The following is a 10,901-nucleotide window of genomic DNA, read 5'->3' as shown; positions in this document are numbered from 1 at the left end:
TTATCGAACCAGTAGGAGTCAAGGAACATGTGAAGGTTGTTGGTGACGGAGTGTAGTGCGGCGCAACACCGGGATTCCGGCGCCAACGTGGAACCTGCACAACACAATCACAATACTTTGCCCCAACGTAACAGTGAGGTTGTCAATCTCACCGGCTTGCTGTAAACAAAGGATTAAACGTATGGTGTGGAAAATGATGTTTGTTTGCGAAGAACAGTAAAGAACAGAGTTTGCGTAGATTGTATTTCAGATGTAAAAGAATGGACCGGGGTCCACAGCTCACTAGTGGTGTCTCTCCCATAAGATAAATAGCATGTTGGGTGAACAAATTACAGCTTGGGCAATTGACAAATAGAGATGGCATAACAATGCACATACATATCACGATGACTACTATGAGATTTAATCGGGGCATTACGACAAAGTACATAGACCGCTATCCAACATGCATCTATGCCTAAAAAGTCCACCTTCAGAGTTAGCATCCGCACCCCTTCCAGTATTAAGTTGCAAACAACGTGACAATTGCATTAAGTATGGTGCGTAATGTAATCAACACAAATATCCTTAGACAAAGCATTGATGTTTTATCCCTAGTGGCAACAACACATCCACAACCTTAGAACTTTCCGTCACTCGTCCCAGCATTCAATGGAGGCATGAACCCACTATCGAGCATAAATACTCCCTCTTGAAGTTACAAGTATCAACTTGGCCGGAGCCTCTACTAGCAACGGAGAGCATGCAAGAACATAAACAACATATATATGATAGATTGATAATCAACTTGACATAGTATTCCATATTCATCGGATCCCAACAAACACAACATGTAGCATTACAAATAGATGATCTTGATCATGATAGGCAGCTCACAAGATCTAACATGATAGCACAATGAGGAGAAGACAACCATCTCGCTCATCGCTATGGACCCATAGTCCAGGGGTGAACTACTCACACATCAATCCGGAGGCGATCATGGTGATGAAGATTCCTCCGGGAGATGATTCCCCTCTCCGGCAGGGTGCCGGAGGCGATCTCCTGAATCCCCCGAGATGGGATTGGCGGCGGCGGCGTCTCTGGAAGGTTTTCCGTATCGTGGCTCTCGGTACAGGGGTTTTCGTGACGAAGGCTATAAGTAGGCGGAAGGGTAGGGTTGGAGGCGGCGCGGGGGCCCCACACCATAGGCCGGCGCGACCCCCTTGCTGGCCGCGCCGCCCTATGGTTACAGGCCCTCGTGGCCCCACTTCGTATCCCCTTCGGTCTTCTGGAAGCTTCGTGGAAAAATAAGACCCTGGGCGTTGATTTCGTCCAATTCCGAGAATATTTCCTTTGTAGGATTTCTGAAACCAAAAACAACGAGAAAACAACAAGCTGGCTCTTCGGCATCTTGTCAATAGGTTAGTGCCGGAAAATGCATAATAATGACATAAAGTGTGTATAAAACATGTGAGTATCATCATAAAAGTAGCATGGAACATAAGAAATTATAGATACGTTTGAGACGTATCACCCACGCCTGTTGTATATAAGGTCCCCCGCTACACCATTCACCAGGACTCGGGTTGAGGCCGTGCTGAGCAGCCCCACCACCATAGAAATCCACTTGGGGCCAAAGCCCAACTTGGTCATAACCTCAAGGAGGAAGGACTAATCCACAGTGTCGAAAGCTTTGGTGATGTCAAGCTTCAACATGATCGCCGGGGCCTTGAGTGCATTCAACCTCCTAGCCGTGGACTGCTCGAGCTGGAAGTTGTCATGGAGGCAGCGCCCACGAATGAAGGCGCTCTGATAGGACCCAATGATCTGCCCCATACGCGGCGCAAGGCGGGAAGAGAGCACCTTGGCGATGAGCTTCGCCACACTGTGAATCATACTGATGGGCCGGAAATCCTTCACCTCCATGGCATCTGCATGCTTGGGAAGGAGAGAGATGAGGGTCTGGTTGGCCAAATGGAGGCCACGGCAGTCCCCACTCCACATGGCCTAAAAGGCGTCCATCACGTCGTCCTTGATGATCTCCCAGCAGGCGACATAGAATCTGCCTGTAAACCCATCCGGCCCAGGCGCCTTGTCCAGCTCCTGCCACTACAACAAAAACATGCAGTAGAGACATTTTTATAGGGGCAATCTCCACAATGTCTCTTAAAACCTAACCCAGTTTGCTGTAGAGGCATTAAGTGAGACACTTTAGACAATGCCTTAGCCATAGAGACATATACCTAGAGACATTCTCCAACATGTCTCTTAGCCTAAATGTAAAGGCATTATAGGTGACATTCCTGAGAATGCCTTAACAATAGAGACATCTCCTTGATGACATTCCTCGTAATGTCTCTTAGAAGCTCCGTAAAAGCATTAAATATGACAACTATGCAAGTGCCTCAACAATAGAGTCATTTTCTACACACACTATGTGTATCTCTTACTAAGAGAGACATATTGATAATGCCTCAAAAGTCGGATGGATACTGCCACCAATGTATATATATCACAATCATGAAGAAAATTTTGGATGCTTCAAAATGTATCATGGTGCATGTTTGCTCAGTACTATTATATGAATTAGAAAATAGAAACTTAACGATATATAATCAACATAATGTTGGAACATTGGTGAATAAGTAAAGTGTTGAACATCTAGCACCATCAACTCTTGCATATATATGCCAAAACCATGTCTAGCACTACAACATACCGTAACAAAATCTCTCGTGAAAGCAAGGTAGTCAGAATCCCGATCCTACTACTAGAATCCTACGATTTGACGATATTACATCACCGTATCGATCCAAATCCCATTATGAATCCCAATCGTGTAGAATCCATGTTGAGTCCCGATCCGAATCATATAATCCTTTAGAATAATGTAGAATCTCGATCCCTTTTATGGATTTTTTCGATTCTACTAACTCATTATTTTTCCCATCCGCAAAACCATACAAGGATACTAGTTAAACATCCCAAGCCCTTTTAACTTGCTTTACTACCCATTATTTACCTACCAAATCTCAAATGATCTATCGCTAGAACATTATTGCTAGAGACTTTATGTATTATAACTTTTATCTCCATTATACTATTACACAAACTTTCTGTTTGATAAAAATATCTTCTTTGAGTAAGTATGGTAGGATCCCAGATTCTACGATTTGATACCACGACTCGATTCTGCCTGACGAAAATCGATCCGACTCCGAATCCCGACTCTGACTACCTTGCGTGAAAGTGGTTGAAAGTATCATGAAAGTTTCTAATATGTTATATTTTGTATCTAACAACACAAACTCACGCCACCAAAATGGGGGCCTCTAAAATGTGAGGCGAATTAAGAGAACTATGACTACATATTTTTTGTAAGTATTGCATTTGTCGGGACGAGACATTACATTTGTAAGCAAACTATGAAGTACAATAAAATTCATACAACAGCTATGTTCGAATATAACTTTATGTATTCCTATGAAACTATCTAAAGCAATATGTGAAGTAGTTACCATGAATATTATTATTGATTCAAAGCGTATATTCCCTTCGATCCATAATAATTGTCGGGAGTATCAGGGATTTTCTGCAGGGAATCCAGAAAATGTTTACCGGGATTGGAAGTGTGTTTTATAGCTTTTTCCACTGTTCAGTAAATTTTAAATTATTTTCACTTCCCGCTGATCTTTCCCTCCAAAATTTTATCAATTTTATTCCTAATGATCCTTAACCCACGATCCTAGTTATTGGAAAAAAATCCCATCGTGCGTGCCCCTTCCTGAAACTACCCCGCCGCCGCATCCTCTCCTACCTCCTCTGTCAAGCTCCTCCTTCTGCGCCGGCCAAGGCACAACTTCTGCAGCCGGAAAGGCGGAGACCACCACCCCTTTCCACTGGCCCTGGGCTTCGACTCCATCGCCGAGGCCTCCGGCGGCACCCAACTCCTTCACGAGACCACGACTGCCCCCAATGGTGCTACACCCGGCGGCCGCGGCAGCAGGTAGATTGAAGCTCCGGTCTCCCCTTACGCCTACGGTCCACCACGTAGATGACGCCTCCATCCCATTCTCGTGTCCACTGGTCGCACACAGAGGTAGCTAGCGTTGGCTTCCAGATCCTAGCTACACGCCCCTCCCCCAAGGCCGGCTGTTCCCCTCCATGCGGGCTCCGCCGACGCCCGCGCCCGTTGACCAGGGCGAGCGTCGACCATGGGAACACGCGAGCTCTACAACTATCTCCGTCTGCTGGCCGCACGGAGACATAGCGAGATCGTTGGGGACCAAGATCTGCGTTTTGTTTAGTTCTATACTGTTTGCGTGATTGATGTGTTGTCTATCTAGTTAAACGTCTTCCGAATCAATGTATGCAAGTGAGTATTGTTTTTGGTAGATTACCGCAGGATGATTGTATTACATCATGCAGTACTTTTAACCTTGAGGTTTTTTCCTTAGAAGACTATCTTAACCTTGCTAATCTTTGCCAAAACATTGATTACTGTCTTATCATCTTTTTTTCTAAATTTATCTTTTGTTGTTTTAGAGTGCTTTCCAGGAAAGAATTGTCCAAAGTCGTGAGGCTGAGTTTAGTGTCAGAAACTGAATCTGGAGGAACAACGGTTCTAAATGGTGCGTGAGGAAGAGGAGGCTAGAAAAGGTGAAGGTAAGTGTACTTTTGGACTAATTTTACTACTGTGCTTGTTCTACTTTATTTGCACAGTACGTACTACTAGATTTTTATTTGTCTTTTGTAACTTGGGAACTAGAAATTGACAATTTAATTATGTCAGACTTAGTCTACAACATAGCAAAAAAGAAATTTAATAGTGAGATCCTCGCCGTCAACATATTGAGATTATCTGTCAGAGTTGATCTATTTCCTGAATTAGATCCCGTTTGCGCGACTGTATTTGCCACTGTAACTTTTTTCAGTAGTTTTAATAAGCGTGGAAGGACCGCTCCAATTAACAACCAACATAGCTGCCTCCTGTCCTCCACCTTGTCTTCAATTTCAGCACTGTTCAACCCAGTCACTGGGAGTAGAAAATTCACCTTACTAATTGATGTTAATCTATGCATGAAAAATGTATTGTTCTGTTTGTGCGGTCTAAGTAAAAATAAAGTTTTTCTTAATGACCAAATTAGATGCTTGGTGTGGGAATTTCGGTGACTCGTTTAATTGAATTTTTTGGCAATTTGTATCAGAAGATCATTTAGCACCCTACAACAATTGGGCAGTTGAACTAGCATATTACTTGTCATGTCAAATTTGTGACAAGTAATTTGGATCGAAGGGTGTACATGATTTAACTTCTATGCTGGCACTTGATTGAGGAAAAAACAATGACATTGAACAGGGAAATCACATAATGTTTCTTTAACGGTGATTTTTATCAAATATTCACTAATTTTATATCTTGTTGTTCCTACATATTATATACGGTGTTCACTTAAAGAACGAGGGAGCATAATTAAGCAGATCTGAACACAACTAGCCAAGCCGTTAGTGATATAAATACTAGATTAGGTGTTCAGAATAGCACTAGCTTTGTTTATCTTTTGGTGTGTGCATTGAACAATATCTTTTAAATGCAATTGTACAATGTCTAGCAGTCAGTCAACAATTTAGCATGCACATAGTCAAAGAAATCTGGGTACCTTCACCTGTTCATATGAACACTAGTATGTTTGTTCGTATTATTCTTGTAACTCTCGCGTATTCACTAGAATGCTATATTAAATGCACATCTCAAAGCATAATCATGGGGTCTTGATATAGAACCACCATTGTGCAACAAATCCGTGTCGCAAAGCACATCTCTTTTTTACCAGGATAAGATAGACTGCTCAATCTTCATAAATTTGAGTCATCATTATTATATGATTGACTGCATTATATTTTCATGCTTTGTACAGTAGATAACTGAACAAAAATATGAGTAGTTTTTTTATTGGCTGCTTCTTTGACTTCTGAGGGCATACTCTTCTTTCAGTTAGAAGAAGTACAAGGAAGCAGTAGCTCACTAAAGTAGACCCGAGGAAGCTACTTCAGCATAAAAAGGTGCAACAGTGAAGACACGGACATGGCGGGTTCAGTTGTCTTTTTTTCCTTTCATGGACACTTTGGTGCCGTGGCTTGTGTTTGAAAGTTTAATATTCATATTTATTCTAACAGTTACTGAATTCTCAGTGTATCTGTATTGACCTTTTTATGAATAAGTATTCAGCCATATTTTGTTCATGTGCCATACATATATTTGGTATGTGCATTATGCTTTTCTTCAATTTTGACACTGTATATTTTTTTAGAGAAAACATACTTTAGTGGTAACGTATATTGGAGTAAAACGTATATTGGAGTCTATCTTTGAAGGACATAAGAGAATCCTTCTATGACGTTGCTCTTCAGACATGCCAACATGCATCTGAAGAGAATATATATGTCCAAGATAAAACTAAAATGCCATAACAAGTGCCTCTAATGGTAAAAAAGAGTGCCTCTACATTATTTAAAGCGACGATATGAATGTCTCTACGTTGTGCCTTTATTTTTCTAGAGACTGATACGTCTCCGACGTATCGATAATTTCTTATGTTCCATGCCACATTATTGATGATATCTACATGTTTTATACACATTATATGTCGTATTTATGCATTTTCCGGCACTAACCTATTAACGAGATGCCGAAGAGCCAGCTGCTGTTTTCTGCTGTTTTTGGTTTCAGAAATCCTACAAAGGAAATATTCTCGGAATTGGACGAAATCAACGCCCAGGGTCCTATTTTTGCACGAAGCTTCCAGAAGACCGAGGGGGAAAGGAAGTGGGGCCACGAGGCGCCGCCACAACAGGGCGGCGCGGCCCAGGTCTTGGCCGCGCGGCCCTGGTGTGTGGGGCCCTCGTGTGGCCCCCCGCGTTGCCCTTCCGCCTACTTAAAGCCTTCGTCGCGAAACCCCCAGTACCGAGAGCCACGATACGGAAAACCTTACTGAGACGCCGCCGCCGCCAATCCCATCTCGGGGATTCGGAGATCGCCTCCGGCACCCTGCCGGAGAGGGGAATCATCTCCCGGAGGACTCTTCACCGCCATGGTCGCCTCCGGAGTGATGAGTGAGTAGTTCACCCCTGGACTATGGGTCCATAGCAGTAGCTAGATGGTTGTCTTCTCCTCATGTGCTTCATTGTCGGATCTTGTGAGCTGCCTAACATGATCAAGATCATCTATCCGTAATTCTATATGTTGTGTTTGTCGGGATCCGATGGATAGAGAATACTATGTTATGTTGATTATCAATCTATTACCTATGTGTTGTTTATGATCTTGCATGCTCTCCGTTATTAGTAGAGGCTCTGGCCAAGTTTTTACTCTTAACTCCAAGAGGGAGTATTTATGCTCGATAGTGGGTTCATGCCTCCATTAAATCTGGGACAGTGATGAGAAAGTTCTAAGGTTGTGGATGTGTTGTTGCCACTAGGGATAAAACATTGATGCTATGTCCGAGGATGTAGTTATTGATTACATTACGCACCATATTTAATGCAATTGTCTGTTGCTTGCAACTTAATACCGGAAGGGGTTCGGATGATAACCTGAAAGTGGACTTTTTAGGCATAGATGCATGCTGGATAGCGGTCTATGTACTTTGTCGTAATGCCCAATTAAATCTCACAATACTCATCGTATCATGTATGTGCATTGTCATGCCCTCTCTATTTGTCAATTGCCCGACTGTAATTTGTTCACCCAACATGCTATTTATCTTATGGGAGAGACACCTCTAGTGAACTGTGGACCCCGGTCCTATTCTTTACATCGAATACAATCTGCTTGCTATTGTTCTTTACTATTTTCTGCAAACAATCATCATCCACACTATACATCTAATTCTTTGTTACAGCAAGCCGGTGAGATTGACAACCTCACTGTTTCGTTGGGGCAAAGTACTTTGGTTGTGTTGTGCAGGTTCCACGTTGGCGCCGGAATCTCTGGTGTTGCGCCGCAGTACATCCCGCCGCCATCAACCTTCAACGTGCTTCTTGGCTCCTCCTGGTTCGATAAACCTTGGTTTCTTTCTGAGGGAAAACTTGCTACTGTGTGCAACATACCTTCCTCTTGGGGTTCCCAACGAACGTGTGTGTTACACGCCATCAAGCATATTTTCTGGCGCCGTTGCCGGGAGATCAAGACACGCTGCAAGGGGAGTCTCCACAATCCAATCTCTTTACTTTGTTTTTGTCTTGCTTTATTTTATTTACTACTTTGTTTGCTGCACTAAATCAAAACACAAAAAAATTAGTTGCTAGTTTTACTTTATTTACTATCTTGTTCTCTATATCAAAAACACAAAAAAATTAGTTACTTGCATTTACTTTATCTAGTTTGCTTTATTTACTACTGCTAAAATGGCTACCCCTGAAAATACTAAGTTGTTGACTTCACAACCACAAATAATAATGATTTCTTATGCACACCTATTGCTCCACCTGCTACTACAGCAGAATTCTTTGAAATTAAACCTCGCTTTACTTGAATCTTGTTATGAGAGAGCAATTTTCTGGTGTTAGTTCTGATGATGTTGCTGCCCATCTTAATAATTTTGTTGAATTATGTGAAATGCAAAAGTATAAGGATGTAGATGGTGACACTATAAAATTAAAATTGTTTCCTTTCTCATTAAGAGGAAGAGCTAAAGATTGGTTGCTATCTCTGCCTAGAAATAGTATTGATTCATGGACTAAATGTAAGGATGCTTTTATTGGTAGATATTATCCCCCTGCTAAAATTATATCTCTGAGAAGTAGCATAATGAATTTTAAACAATTGGATAATGAGCATGTTGCACAAGCATGGGAAAGAATGAAATCTTTGGTTAAAAATTGACCAACCCATGGACTGACTACTTGGATGATCATCCAAACCTTTTATGCAGGATTGAATTTTTCTTCGCGGAACCTATTGGATTCAGCTGCTGGAGGTACCTTTATGTCCATCACTCTTGGTGAAGCAACAAAGTTTCTTGATAATATGATGATTAATTACTCTGAATGGCACACGGAAAGAGCTCCACAAGGTAAGAAGGTAAATTCTGTCGAAGAAACATCTTCCTTGAGTGATAAGATTGATGCTATTATGTCTATGCTTGTGGATGATAGGACTAATGTTGATCCTAATAATGTTCCGTTAGCTTCATTGGTTGGTCAAGAAGAACATGTTGATGTAAACTTCATTAAAAATAATAATTTCAACAACAATGCTTATCGGAACAATTCTAGTAATAACTATAGGCCATATCCTTATAATAATGGTAACGGTTATGGTAATTCTTATGGGAATTTTTACAACAATAATAGGAACACACCCCCTGGACTTGAAGCTATGCTTAAAGAATTTATTAGTACACAAACTGCTTTTAACAAATCTGTTGAGGAAAAGCTCAATAAAATTGATATTCTTACTTCTAAGGTTGATAGTCTTGCCTCTGATGTTGATCTTTTGAAATTGAAAGTTATGCCTAATAAGGATATTGAAAATAAAATTGTTACTACAGCAAATGCCATCCAAGTTAGAATTAATGAGAATATAAGATTAATGGCCGAATTGCATGCTAGGTGGGAAAGAGAAGAAAATGAAAAACTAGCTAAAGAGAATAATGTAGCTAAAGTTTGGACTATTACCACCACTAGTAATGTTAATGCTCCACATGTTGCTGCACCTCCTATTAATAATGGTGAAAGAATTGGTGTTGGCAATGTTTCTACTTCTAATGCAAAGCCTGCAAAACTGCCTGAAATTGCTAAAACTGTTGAAACTGCCTGTGATAAAACTGCTGAAATTTTTTCCAACATTGGGGATGATGATCCCATTGCTGTAGATCATAATGGTTTAAACTTTGATGATTGTCACATCTCTGAAGTTATAAATTTCTTACAAAAACTTGCTAAAAGTTTGGCTTTCACAAAACATATTACAAATGCTCTCATAAAAGCTAGAGAGGAGAAACTAAAACTTGAAACATCTATTCCTAGGAAGCTAGAAGATGGTTGGGAGCCCATCATTAAGATGAAGGTCAATGATTTTGATTGTAATGCTTTATGTGATATTGGTGCAAGTATTTTTGTTATGCCTAAGAAAATTTATGATATGCTTGACTTGCCACCATTGAAAAATTGTTATTTGGATGTTAATCTTGTTGATAATGCTATAAAGAAACCTTTGGGGAGGATTGATAATGTTCGTATTATGGTTAACAATAACCTTGTCCCCGTTGATTTTGTTGTCTTGGATATTGAACGCAATGCATCTTGCCCCATTATATTGGGAAGACCTTTTCTTCGAACTGTTGGAGCTATCATTGATATGAAGGAAGGTAATATTAAATATCAATTTCCTCTCAAGAAAGGTATGGAACACTTCCCTAGAAAGAGAATGAAGTTACCTTTTGATTCTATTATTAGAACAAGTTATGATGCTGATGCTTCATATCTCGATAACACTTGATATACACTTTCTGCGCCTAGCTGAAAGGCGTTAAAGAAAGCGCTTATGGGAGACAACCCATGTTTTTACTACAGTACTTTGTTTTATATTTGAGTCTTGGAAGTTGTTTACTACTGTAGCAACCTCTCCTTATCATGTTTTTGTGCCAAGTAAAGTCTCTATGGTAAAGTTGATGCTAGATTTGGATTGCTGCACAGAAACAGCATTGCTGTCTGTCACGAATTCGCGCAGAAGTCTCTGTAAAAAAATCAAAAAAATCTGCAAATTTACGTGCGTGATCCTCAGATATGTACGCAACTTTCATTAGTTTTGAGTTTTTCCGTTTGAGCAAGTTAAGTGCTCCTTCCAGGTTCGTCTTTACGGACTGTTCTGTTTTTGACAGATTCTGCCTTTTATTTCGCATTGCCTCTTTTGCTAT

Source organism: Lolium rigidum, chromosome 7 (genome assembly GCF_022539505.1).
Source record: "Lolium rigidum isolate FL_2022 chromosome 7, APGP_CSIRO_Lrig_0.1, whole genome shotgun sequence".
Taxonomy (NCBI): domain Eukaryota; kingdom Viridiplantae; phylum Streptophyta; class Magnoliopsida; order Poales; family Poaceae; genus Lolium; species Lolium rigidum.
Note: the sequence above shows the minus strand (reverse complement) of the source record.